We start from the raw sequence: 13,987 nt of genomic DNA, 5'->3' as shown, positions 1-13,987 counted from the left end.
ACACAGAGGAGGAGGCTTCTGGGTCAATGTGCCACCTTTACCAGCACAGAGCAGGAGGCTTCCAGACCAAAATGCCAATGCTCCTAGCACAGAGGAGGAGGCTTCTGGGCTAAGCTACAGCCACTCCTAGCACAGAGGAGATGAGCCAGACAGGAACCAGCAGCACATACCCCCAGCCCATTGAAATGAAAAGACAGGTAAATAAGCCTCAATACCAGACTTCCAGATCACCTAAAGCAACCCCAAAGGGAAACAAAATAGAACACTCTAATACACAACCACCTGGACTCCCTGAACTGGCAACAAAAGAGGACCTGGAAAAAATGAAATCAAACATAATTTCTCAGATAACAACAGAGATTGTGCTCATAGTGTAAGACATGATTAACACACCTAGAGAAGAATTGAGGAACAGGAAACAAACAGACTCCATAAACAGATGCAAACAGATTTCCAGGAGATAAAAAAATTCCATTGAAAGTCTACACAGCAGAATGAGCCAATGTGAGAACAGAATTTCAGATATAGAAGATAAGATTGCAATTATTGACAAGGGAAAGAAAAATTGCATTAAAATTGTAAGAGACCATGAGAAATCAATCCAGCAGCTGGTAGATGATGGAAAGAAGAATAACATAAGATTGATTGGAGTCAATGAAGAAACAGGAGAGACTGCCAATGACATAAAAAAACTGTTCACAGAAGTAATGGCAGAAAAATTCCCAAGTAGGAGAAGAGAACTTGACATACAGTTAAGTGAGACATATAGGACTCCAACTAGCCTTGATCAAAAATGATCTACACAAAGCATATAATTGTTAAGATTGCAGAAACTCAACAGAAGAACAAAGTTCTACAAGCAGTTAGAGAAAAGAAACAAACCACATACAAAGGAAAGCCTATCAGAATCACAAAAGACATCTCAACACAAACCATCAAAGCAAGAAGATCTTGGAGTGACATATTCCAAGCCCTAAAAGAAAACAGCCTCCAACCTAGATTGATGTACCCTGCAAAACTATCTTTCAAAATTCATGGAGAAATAATATACTTTCATGACAAAGAGCACCTAAGGAACTTCATGAATACCAAACCAGAACTCCAAAGAATTTTAGACAATATGCTAGGAACAGACAATGAGTATCACAACTACAGGAAGCAAAGCAGAATGAATCCATCTGGCGTAAAAAGAAATTAAATGTAAATGGGGAGAACCCAACAAAATAAAAAGTCATGGCAATGATAAGTTAATTCGTTTCAGTTATAACCATCAATGTTAGTGGTCTCAATTCACCAGTCAAAAGAAAAAGACTGGCAGAATGGGTCAAGAAGCAAAATCCAACAATATGCTGCATACAAGAAACACACTTAATTCAAAAAGAAACTCATAGACTGAAAGTTAAAGGGTGGAAAACAACACTCCGTGCAACACAAACCAGAAAGAAAAGCATGAGTAGTTATCCTCTTTGCAGATCAAGTTTATTTCAAACCAGCACTGATTAAGAGAGACAAAGAAGAACACTACATCCTTATAAAGGGAACAATCAAAAAGGAAGAGATGACAGTCATACATATCTATGCACCAAACACTAGTGCACCCAACTATGTAAAACAAATAGTAACAGACATGAAAAATCATATAAGCACTAACACAACAGCAGTGGGGGAAGGCAATATTCCACTGTCACAAATAGATAGATCAACTAGACAAAAAATGAGCAAAGAAATACTAGAACTCAATCAAACCCTTGAACAAATGAACTTAATAGATGCTTACAGAGTGTTTCACCCACAAAATAAGAATATACAGCTGCACATGGATCATTCTCCAAAATAGACCACATACTCACTCATAGAATATACTGAAGTAAGTGCAAAGGAATTGAAGTTATGCCCTGTATATTATCAGACCATAGTGCAATGAAACTGGAGATCCAAAGCAGAAGAAACTGGAAAAATTTCATAAACATGTGGAACTTGAACAACACACTTCTGAATAACCAATGGGTCACGGAGGAAATTAAAGAAGAAATCAGACAGTTCCTTCAATTAAATGACAATGACAATATAACATATCAGAATCTATGGGACACAGTGAAAGCAGTCTTACAAGGGAAATTCATAGCAATGAAAGCTCATATTAGGAAAACAGAGCGAGCCCAATTAAACAATCTGATGCTGCACCTCAAGCTTCTAGAAAAAGAAGAGCAGGACAACTCCAAAGCTCATATAAGGGAGGTAATTATTAAGATCAGAGCAGAAATCAATGCAATGTGGACTAAGAGAGGGATACAAAAAATCAATGAAGCCAAGAGTTGGTTTTTTGAAAGAATAAAGAAAAATTGATAAACCCTTAGCCAAACTTGTCAGAAAAAGGAAAACAAAGGCCCAAATCCATGCCATCAGGAATGAAAAGGATGAAATTACAATGCACCCAGCAGAAATACAGGCAAACATCAATACCTACGTTGCAAACCTATATGCCAATTAGATGGAAAACACAGAAGAAATAGACAGATTCCTAGATACATATGAATAACAAAATTGAAAAAGGATGTCTATCAATCAATGAAATTGACAATGTAATTAAAAACTTATCAACTAAGAAAAGCCCGGGTCCTGATGGCTTCACTGCCGAATTCTACAAGATATTTAGAGAGGAACTACTGCCACTATGGTTTAAACTCTTCAGTGAAATTGAAAGGGAAGCAATACTACCAAATTCATTCCTCAAAGCAAGCATCACCTTGATCCACCAAAGGAGAGAAAGACGCAACTGAAAAAGAGAACTATTGGTCAATCTCATTAATAAACATAGATGAAAAAAATCCTTAATAAGATACTGGCAAATAGAATGCAGAAGATCATCAAGAAGATTATACACCCTGATCAAGTGGGATTCATCCCAGGGATGCATGGATGGTTCAACATACGCAAACCAATCAATGCAATACACTATATCAATAGAGTCAAGGACAAAACCCATATGACTATCTCAATAGATGCAGAAAAAGCATTTGACAAAATTCAACATCAATTCATGATAAAAATCCTACACAAAATTGGAATAGATGGTCTTTATCTCAATCTGATAAAAGCCATCTATGAAAAACAAACAGCCAATATCATACTAATGGGCCAAAAAATGAAATCCTTCATACTAAAGTCCGGAATAATACAAGGATGTCTACTATCATCACTCTTGTTCTATAGAGTCTTGGAAACATTAGCCAGTGCAATTATTCAAGAGAAAGAAATAAAAGGAATAAAAATAGGAAATGAAGTCAAATTGTCATTATTTGCAGATGACATGATACTGTATATAGAAGACCCCAAGAACTCCACCAAAAGTCTTCTAGACTTAATAACCAAATTCAGTCAAGTAGTTGGATACAAGGTCAACACACAAAAATCAGTAGCTTTCCTCTACATGAACAACAGACTCACTGAGAGAGAAATAGGGCAAACAATTCCTTTCACAATAGCATTCAAAAAACTGAAATACCTAGGAATCAACCTAATGAAAGAAATCAAAGACCTCTTCTCTGAAAACTATAGCACTCTGAAAAGAGAGATGGAAGATGATATAAGAAAATGGAAAGACATTCTCTGATCCTGTGTAGGAAGGGTGAACATAGTGAAAATGGCCATACTTCCAAAACTGCTATATAGATACAATGCAATCCCAATTGAAATCCCAGCAGCATACTTCATAGACCTTGAGAAAACAATCCAAAAATTCATTTGGAACAAAAAGAGACCCAGAATAGCAAAAGCAATTCTAGGTAACAGAGACATGGGAGAGGGTATCACAATCCCCAACCTGCAACTACACTACAAAGCTACTGTGATAAAAACACCATGGTACTGGCAAAGAATCAGACCTGAAGACAAGTGGAACGGATTAGAAGATGCAGAAACAACTCCAGACACACACAGCCACCTCATTTTAGACAAAGGAGCCAAACACCCTCACTGGACGAAAGATAGCCTCTTTAATAAATGGTGCTGGAAAAATTGGGTTTCAACTTGCCAAAGATTAAAACTAGACCTATATCTCTCGCCATGCACTAAACTAAACTCGAAATGGATTAAAGATCTAAATATTAAAACAGAAATGCTGAACCACCTGGAACAGAGGTTAGGTAGAACTCTTGAAGACATAGGTGTAGGAAAAGATTTTATGAGAAAAAGCTCAGTTGCCGGTGAACTAGCAGAAACAATCAACAAGTAGGATCTCTTCTTACTAAACAGCTTCTGCACAGCAAGAGAAATCACCAACCGAATGAAGACAAAACCCACAATGTTGGAAAAAATTTTCCCCTGCTGTTCCTCAGACAAACGTCTACTATACAGAATCTATAAAGAATTTTATAAAATCAGATCTCTCAAATTTAAAGACCCAATCCAAAAATGGGCATCTGAAATGAACAGACATTTCTCAGACAAAGAAGTAGAAATAGCAAATAAACATATGAAAAAGTGTTCAACATCACTGTTGTTCACTCGAGGGATGCAAATGAAACCAACACTGAAATTCCACTTCACCCTAGAAAGAATGGCTGCTATAATAAAATCAACCAAAAGCAAATGCTGGCGGGGCTGTGGGGAAAGAGGAACACTGGCTCCACTGCTGGTGGGAGTGTAGACTGGTGCAACCACTGTGGAAATCAGTATGGAGATACTTCAAAGAACTAGGACTGGAATTCCCATTAGATCATGCTTTCCCCTGCTGGGTTTCTTCCCAAAAGAATTACAAGAATCATACCACAGTGATATATGTGCGCCCATGTTCATAGCAGCAGTTTGTAATAGCTAAAACTTGAAAACAGACCAAATGCCCATCAATTGGAAACTGGATAAAGAAAATGTGGGGTTTTTTTTATAAAATGGAGTACTACTGAGCCATAAAATATGAAAAATTAGAGACATCTATAGCTAAATGGATGCACACTGAGGCATCCATTTAAGTGAAAAAAATAGAACACACGTATAAAAACCAAATAGTTTCTCTAGTGTGAGAAACTGAAAGTGTAAATAAGGACTTAAAGGTATAATAGATAATGTGAAATAGGAAGAAAAAGGGCAAAGGGGAAGGGGAAGTGGGAGGGGTAGGGGAAAGGAAAGAAGGGAATGGAATTAATATGAGAAAATGAAAAAATGGAAACAAAGTCTTTGTAAATAGGGAGGGATGGAGGGGTTGAAGGGAGAGCAGGGGAAGGAGGAAAAAATAAGAACCAAGAGAGATTATGTAAAGGTGCAAATTTCCAATGATGAATGTCATTATATTGTATACCTAAAATGTACCAATAAAATAAAATTTCAAAAGAAAAGAAGCTAAAACCAAAAGTAAGCTCTCCAAAATAAAAGGAAATAATAAAAATAAGAGAAATGAACAAAATACGGTGAGAAGTGTATGATAGAGAAAATAAACACAATCAAGAGGTGATTTTTTACAAAAAGATTCATAAAATTGATAGACTAAGCCCAAAGAGAAACACAGATTAGCAATTTGGGAATGAAAAAGAGTGTATTACTACAAGTTCCACAGACATTAAATGAATGTTAATGCACAATTTTGTTACAATAAACTTAATAATTTAGATGAAATGAACATACTCCCTGAAAAGCACTACTCACAAAGCTGACACACATGAGAGTATGTTATCCAATGTCTATGAAAAAAAATCTATAATTAGAAATCTACATAAACAAAAAAATATCTACACTAATGGCTCCTTAAATGAATTCTTCTAAAACCTTTCAGGGAAAAACTAAAACCAATTTTGCATAAAATTTCTCAAGAAATAGAAAAAGAGGGAACACTTTTTAACTTAATCTATGAGGCCAGCATAACCTCGATACCAAAACCTGATTTAAATATTTTTGAGCCAAAGAATTTAGAACAAGAGAGTAAAAACTGTTACATTCCACTTACATGAAATTCAAGAGTGAGCACACGAGAAACCAGAATATTGGGCAGAGATCCTGGAGGAGAAGTAGTTTGGGGATCTTCTAGGGGTGCTGGTGTGTTCTCTAGCTGGGCAGTAAGTGCGTAGGTAAAAATTCACTCTAAACTTGCTGTGCTATAAAACATTAGTACTGTATTTTCATCAACACAGGGTTTCTTTTTATTTCAGTTGAATCCATTATTTCACTTGCAAAAAAAAGCAATAAATAGACAGAGAAACATATATACAAATAAGAACTCTATGGGAAAATCAATTTTGCATCTTTCAGAAAGAAGTCTTATAGCAAAAAAATTAAAATACCAAAGCATGGTGATTTCCATCATTGACTTGAAGCAGATTGAGTGATTAATGTACTCATTCCTGGATAGTATATGAAAATTTCATTGAAATCAAGTAGTTGCACATTCTGTCATTATTATTAGTGTTATTCTCTATATAAGATTCATATATTCTGATTGCTTGCACTGTGACATCAGAGAAATGTTTGAGTCTTATTGGAGACACAGTTCAGAAACAAAAACTAAAGAATAGGAACAGGTAAATGTTTCAATTGTACATCCCCATGAGTGTCATTTGAAGCCATAAGATTTTATTAATAAAAATTATTCTATTAAATAAATCTAATATGTATAAATCCAAATTTTAATAAGGATAAATCAATGACACTTGTTTTTATTAGAAAAGAATTATTCATGGTACAAAACAATACCATATTAAATTAGTTAAATGATTAACTGCTAGTCTGCCTGAAGTTGCCTACATCAGACTAAAAAATTTCTGTATGTACGGCAAAAGAATCAGTCAGTAGAGTGAAGAGACAATCCACAGAATGGGAAAAAATATTGCCAGCCTCAACTCAAAGGACTAATATCTAAAATATACAAAGAACTCCAGAAAATTAAACCACTTAAAATTAAAGAACCAGTCAAGAAATGGCCAAGATCTTTCACAGAATAAGAAAAACAAATAGTTAACAAATATACAAAAAAATGTTCAACATCTCTGGCCATTAGAGAAATACAAATTAAAACAATGTTAAGATTTCATCTTACTCCAGAAAGAATGACAATCATTAAAGAATCAAAGAACAAATGTTGGCATGGCTGTGGTGAAAAGGAACCCTCCTTCATTGTTAGTGGGAATGTAAACTAGTACAATCATTATGGAAATCAGTATGGAGATTTCTCAAAGCAATGAAATTAGAAATTCCATATGACCCAGGTATCCCCCTTCTAGGTGTCTTCCTCAAAGATCTTAAGTTAGCATACTAGAGGGATACATGCATACTAATATTTATAGCAGCACAATTTATAAGAGCTACATCCTAGAAGCAATTCCTATACCCATCAGTGAATGATTGGATAAAGAAAATGTAGTATCCATATTATATCTCTATATAGTGGAATATAATGGCTATAAAGAATGACAAATTTGACACATTTGTAGGAAATGAATGGACCTGGAAAATATAATATTGAGTGAAATAAACTAGACACACGGGCTTACATACTATATGGTATCTCTCATTTTAGTGAGGCAAAGTACAAAGAAAGAAAATGATAAAGGATGGATAGAAAGGGACAAGGGGATGGAGCTCTTGTAATAGGGAAGGGGTCCAAAGGAACAAGGGTGAGGGGTGAGGAGAAGGGCAAGGGGAAATAAGAAGAATAAAGACATGTCATGTACAGAAAACTAATAGCCTCAATTAACTTAAATATTGTATGCCATAACATGAACTAATAATATCAACAAGAATTTAAAATGGGATAGGGGAACTGGAGGAGTGAGGGAGGGAGAGACAAGGGGAAGGAGATTTGAAAGAAAGAACAAGATGAAGAAAAGAAGAGCAACAACAACAACAAGAAATAAGCTGTAGAATGTACATGTAACCACACCCCAAGACAATTATAAACTGCACAAACTGCAAAAATGTGCTAATAAAATTTAAAAAAGAATTTCTATAAAAGGAAAATATAAATCTTACTTTCTGTGGTAAAGTTTGCGAGCCTTTTCCCCTCGCAAGTTGCACTTTGTTAGTACTTAAATGGTAGTGGATGTCTATCCACTTATGCCAGCCTATTTGCATAAGCGAGTCTGAAAGGGTTCATCTTCTGAGGTCTTTGTTTTGTAGTATGAGATATGTGTGATGAAAGGCAGGCTAATTACCTAAAACAATGTGGAGGTTAAAGAGGTTTGCAGGGATATCACAAAGAATGATAGAGAATGAAAATTGAACAGGCAACAATGAAAAGGGGACAATATTCCTACAATGAGGATTTAATACAATGCATTGTGTGATGTGTCATTCTAGAAAATAAAACTATGACCTGAGTCTGGCCTCAAATGGAAACAGGTGAGATTAGGTTGTTCTCTAGGGGACTAAAAGAAAAATGCGTATTTTAACCATAATTAGTACCTCAATACATGCAGTATTTTAAAATTAATTAGTTATTTGTACGTTTTAGCTATACATAATGATCACATTCATCATAGGGAATTTGTACCTGTACATGATATATTTTGATTCTTCTTTTATTCACATTCCCTTCCCCTCCCTTCAACCCCCTCTTCCCTTCCTTATTTACAAAAGTAGTATTATTAAACATATACTTAATGACAGAAATAGAGAAGCTTTACATTTATACAGAAGAGTAGAAAAGAGTCCCTGTCTTTTTAGGAAGGAAAAGCAGGAACATGATTAATGAAGTTTAGGACACATCCCAAAACATTTTGAGCTGAAGAAATTGAAGAAAATCAAGGAAGTAAGATTCTCTGATTTTCCTCTTCTTCTTCCTCAAAGCAGATCATGAAAACTAGAAAGGATTTTCTGGACTTCTCTTGAAATAGGTTATAAAACTTCAATAGGTGCCCTCTTTATATGCATAAGAAAGGAACATACTTATCTCTGAAGACACATGGAGAACTAGCAGAACATGGTCATAGCAGGCCTTGCTAAGTTTCTCCAACTTTATTACTATTATATCATTTTCTTCATCTCATATTACTGTGAATATTTTACTGTGAATGCCCACATTTCCTGAAATCTAGCATTAAAATTCTCACATTTAGCCATTTATTCATTTTTCATTTATTTGTGAATGTTCCCATTATATTTAACTTTAATATATGATAAAACTTACATTATGTAAACCTTTATAGTATACTGTCTTTGATCTCTTTGTTATAAGGACCACTAACCTAGAATAGAAGTAGAAGTAAAAATATTTTTCCTCCCCCAAAGAATCATGAACTGACTTAATTTTGAAGATAGGCAAATATATAATACAAAGGCCTGGGAAAGATAAAATAAAGCAACTCAGACTTCCTGAGGGTATCAAAAAACTTTATAAAACATGGTTTGTGTGGGAAGAAAAATGTTTTATCTCCTTTGCTAAGTCAATGGCTAGAAAGGGGCTTTGAACTAAAATGACAACAGGACAAACAAAGAGGAGTAAAGGCTGAAATTTTTATAAATTTTTAATTTTACATGCACAGGGGAATTACAAAAAGAAGTAAAAGTAAATATTAAAAATTTATAAATTCTCTTCTGCCTTGCCATAAGAGTCAGTCTTCCTTGGTGGATGAAATTCCCAGAGAAGAGGTGATCACATTTAGGCCCTTCATCTCTAGAGAAAGTATCTCCTGGTTTTCTTGATATTCAAAGGTCTTCAGCTCAAAAAGATTCTTAGTGGGGGCCAGGGATTTAGCTCAGTGGTTCCATGGCCTGCCTCGCAAGCAAAAGGTCCCTAGTTCGATCCCCACTATCAAAAAAAAAAAATTCTTAGTGAACTGTATCACATTCTAATATTTTTTCAAGGTGAAATGAAGTTCGGTCTTAGAAAGAGAATTATTAAGCAGAAAAAGACAGAGAAAAAAAAAGAATGCATTTCAGAAGACTCTAAGAAACTAATAAGATATAAAATAAGAACAATGGTGTGAAAAACTCCATAGAGGTGAAAAATACCAAGTGTCTATGTAAGCCTGGAGCACAGAATACAAGTCTCCAAATGTCAGGAGATGAGATAAAATCAAACAGGAGTAGAATAACAAAGGTTTTGTGCAGTGTGCTATACAGTCTGAACTTTAATTCTTTACAGACATCTAATAATAAAATAGGTTCTGGATCATAGGTTAAATCTATACTTCATAAAAGTGAAAAAAATTTCAAGAAATGTCCTTTTGAGGATCTCAGAACATCACAGAAGAGCTTTTAGGGAAGAACAACTTTTCTTCTACCTTCCCAGGTCAGTGGCTTGGGAATCTGTGAGTTTAACTAACAAGATACAGATAACAAGAGAAAAATCTTACACATTTAAAATTCATTATTTTCATATGCACTGAATCATCAAAATAAGATGAACATACCAAAAGCATAGTGATATTTGAAGAAGAAAAGAATGTCTGATAAGTTTAGGCACAATATAGCACAATATCATACCTTGTCATGTGGAGTATTTCAAAGTGAAAGAAATTGAGGAAGTTATAGAAACAGGAATATCACTCTGCCCTTCCTTTGACCTTCTCCACTGAAATAGTTCATTATATCCTGATGTGAGGTGTACTCTCCCTGAATCTGGAAGAAAGGATCATGCTCATCTCTGAAGATACAGAGACACAGAGAAGAGTGCGGTCCAACAGCCCTTGCTACCATTAGATTATACTCTTTTTGCCATATCAGACTCCTTCATGAAAAAATAATGTTTGAGTTTAGCTGTTTTTACAGGTATTTTTTTCCTCATGAAAGCTCCTATTCACATAAAACATAACATTTGTTGTTACTCTATCTTTTCTTATAAGAAGCTCAGTCATGAACCTAAGATGAGCAAAGGAAATACTTTTCCCTTCTCCATAGTTTTCTCATATTCACAATCCAGTGGTTTTTATTTAAATTAACCTTCTTTCTTGGAATTAAAAGTTTCTTGTTACTCACCAAAAACCCACATGAGGGCCGGGGATTTAGCTCAGTGCTTTCTCCGCCTGCTGCACAAGCTCAAGGACCCAAGTTCAATCCCCGGTATCAAAAAAAAAAAACCCACATGAACACAATTTTACTTATTTTTATCTTCATACACATCCACAGCGTTATAGAAAGCATTAGTATAGGAACAAACCAGACAATTCCCGGAGCACAGTACTGTGTACTCCTGAGTGAGGAGGTGCTCTGAGAATATATGAATGCTGATGATTATTATTTCTATTTTGGATAGTTTATTTTTACCCTCAAAGACCTAGTTTAAGTTGTTTATTTTAAAATTCATTTTACTGTCACCTTAACGATTGGGCACTGTTAGAAAAAAACATTCTGACATGTTAAAACACTAATGATAGCTTTATTGAAGACAGTTGCAGTAAAAGAATTGCAGAGAGATGAGACTAAACTCTAAATGTAATAAGGGTATGTAGCGATTTATGGCTTAGGAGTATACAGTATCAGGGGTAGGGGAATTCTTGCTAAAGTTATCCAAAAAGATTCCTCTTAAAACTGGTGTAGTATTTATACATAACTGGTGAAGTATTTATCCATAAACTTGTTCAGATATTAAAGGTAATCACATTTCAAAGATGGGGAAAATTACTTAACTTGCAGGATTTTTGCTAAAACCATGCTATAGAAACCTAACAAGAGCAAAATGGATATGGAAGGCAAAGATTGGAGTTTAGTCAAAAAGACTGCTCAGTTGAGCCTAAGGTTTGACTAAGGCAAAACTCTCCTTCACCACAAACTGATTAAAAAAAGAAGAAAAGAAAAACAGACTAATCAGGATGAACTACAGCAAAACTTGCTCTATATGGTTTCTTGAATAGATACATCAAATAAACTGACATGGCATTCATAAAGCTACTTATGTTCATGGGACCAGCATGGTTGCATAGCTCACACATAAAATATCATTATACTGCTGCTGCGTATTAATCATGATCTAGCAAACCAGATATACTAATATTAGCCATTATGTAAGAGCTATACTGCATAGCTTTTCCCTTCTTATTTTTTTTTCTTTTTTGGTACCGAGGATCGAACTCGGATCCTTGCACTTGTAAGGCAGGCAGCGGAACCACTGAGCTAAAACCCCAGCCCACTTTTCCCTTCTTATCTCTGAAGTTTTTCCTGCTTCTTCTTGTTTCTAAATCTTATTTTTCCAGTTAACATGGAATGATGCTAAATGCAAATACAGTCATTCACGACATAACATTTGGTCAGTGGTGCACTGCATACACAATGGTTTATACTATATAGTCTAGGTGTGTAAAAGGCTGTATCATCTATATTTGTGTAAGTACCTTTCTACAATGTGTTCACAATGACAAAAATCTCTGAGTGCATTTATCAGAATACATCTCCATTGTTAAGCTATGAATGATTGTAAACAAAAACTATTCTTTTTAAGAAACTGTGACTGTTAAGTTTCTTGAGGAAATGATTTACATCCATCTTTGCTGATCTACTCAAGCTCAAGACAACATTATACAGTAACATCAATACTTGCATCTTACCAGGGAAAGTACTTTCTTGGATAGGTTTTATACATCACTTTTAAAGTAAAAGAAAATCCCAGTAAATTCTTTAAGCAGAAATTTATCAGGCCATATTTTGTCTATAACACAAATTTAAACAAAACCACCAAACAGGTAAAGAGCACTAATAAAGCTTATGTAGAGCTAGTTAGATATCATTTGAACATTCCCTTCATTCTCTATAAATATTCAACTTTTTCTCACATTTTGGGGGACTTGTTCCAAATTAGCATTTAAATGGATTTCAACCAGTCCCAGAGAGCTGTAGTGAATGAATAATTAACTGAAAACACAACAAGTGATACAAGGCCTTTAAAAATCACTCTTACAAATATAAGAAATAGTTTTTAAATAAATATTAAGTTTGAAAAATAATTTAATGTGATGGTAGATTATTTTAATGTATTGCCTACAAAATATTAAATGCTAAGCAAACATAAAACATGGCCAAAGCATTGAGCAAATGAATAATAAATTAGATATCTAAGCTCAATAATTTAAGTAATTATATACTAATAAGCCAAAGGAATTCAAGAGGAAGAGCATAATGGACATGATGACTTTTGTCAAATATCCCTGTGATGTCCTCATGTTACATCAAGTAGAAGTTATCATTGCCTTAGCAACTTAAGAAGATAACTCAACTCCCAGCAAAATCCTGACAAAATGATTATAATGTTCTTTGTAAAGACCAAACCCCTATGTTGGCAATTGTTTCTTTTGTTGTAATCTATGATCAAATGTTCTCTTTTTCTCTCCTATATCTAGAGTCTTCCTGTCTGCATTCTTTGTCAGGTTTTCTTCTTTGATTTCAAACATTAGAGTTTCTCAAATATAAATACCAGGCACTTTTACAACTCAATATTCAGCTCAAAGACCATAATCTCTAATTTATGCTTCAGTTAAAATTCTATCATTTTCATTTGCAGTTTACACTTTTATCTTTTGTCTACACCCACTCCATTTCTCTATTTCTGATCAAATCTTTATAAGAATATTACAAAGTCCGTTAAAACTAATGGGTTTAAACTAGAACATTCCTATTCTCTAAACAGATATAGTGGTTCTTTAACTCTATGAACCTTACCATAGTTCCATTCAGTTTTGCAAGAGATTCTTTGTCATGCACTCTCATTCAACTATGTTGGGAAATTCATTATCAAAGCATTTGCTTTCACCTCCTGAATATATTTTTTATCATAAATCACACACAGAAGTCCTTTGAATGTGTCATAGATTTAAAATTTTGATTCAAATAAAGTCTTCATGAGTAAAATTCAACTAGAGTTTGTATAGTCACTTTTAAAGAAGTAGCAATATTTGTACTAGCTACTTATCCCACTGGATATAGAACTAGGCAGTTCATTTTGGCAGCACTTCTACCAGAGCCTCATTAGAAATAAACTTTGAATCTATCCAAGCTTCTTAATTTTCCCTAACAACAACTTCAACCAAGTTACTATTATGTGAACTCTGTCATCACCTTTAGGAGGATCTGC

Source organism: Heterocephalus glaber, unplaced genomic scaffold, assembly GCF_053883595.1.
Source record: "Heterocephalus glaber isolate CG9 unplaced genomic scaffold, H.glaber_assembly_v1.0 deba00000546, whole genome shotgun sequence".
Classification (NCBI taxonomy): Eukaryota; Metazoa; Chordata; class Mammalia; order Rodentia; family Bathyergidae; genus Heterocephalus; species Heterocephalus glaber.
The sequence above is the reverse complement of the archived record's forward strand: the minus strand, read 5'-3'. Positions refer to the sequence as shown.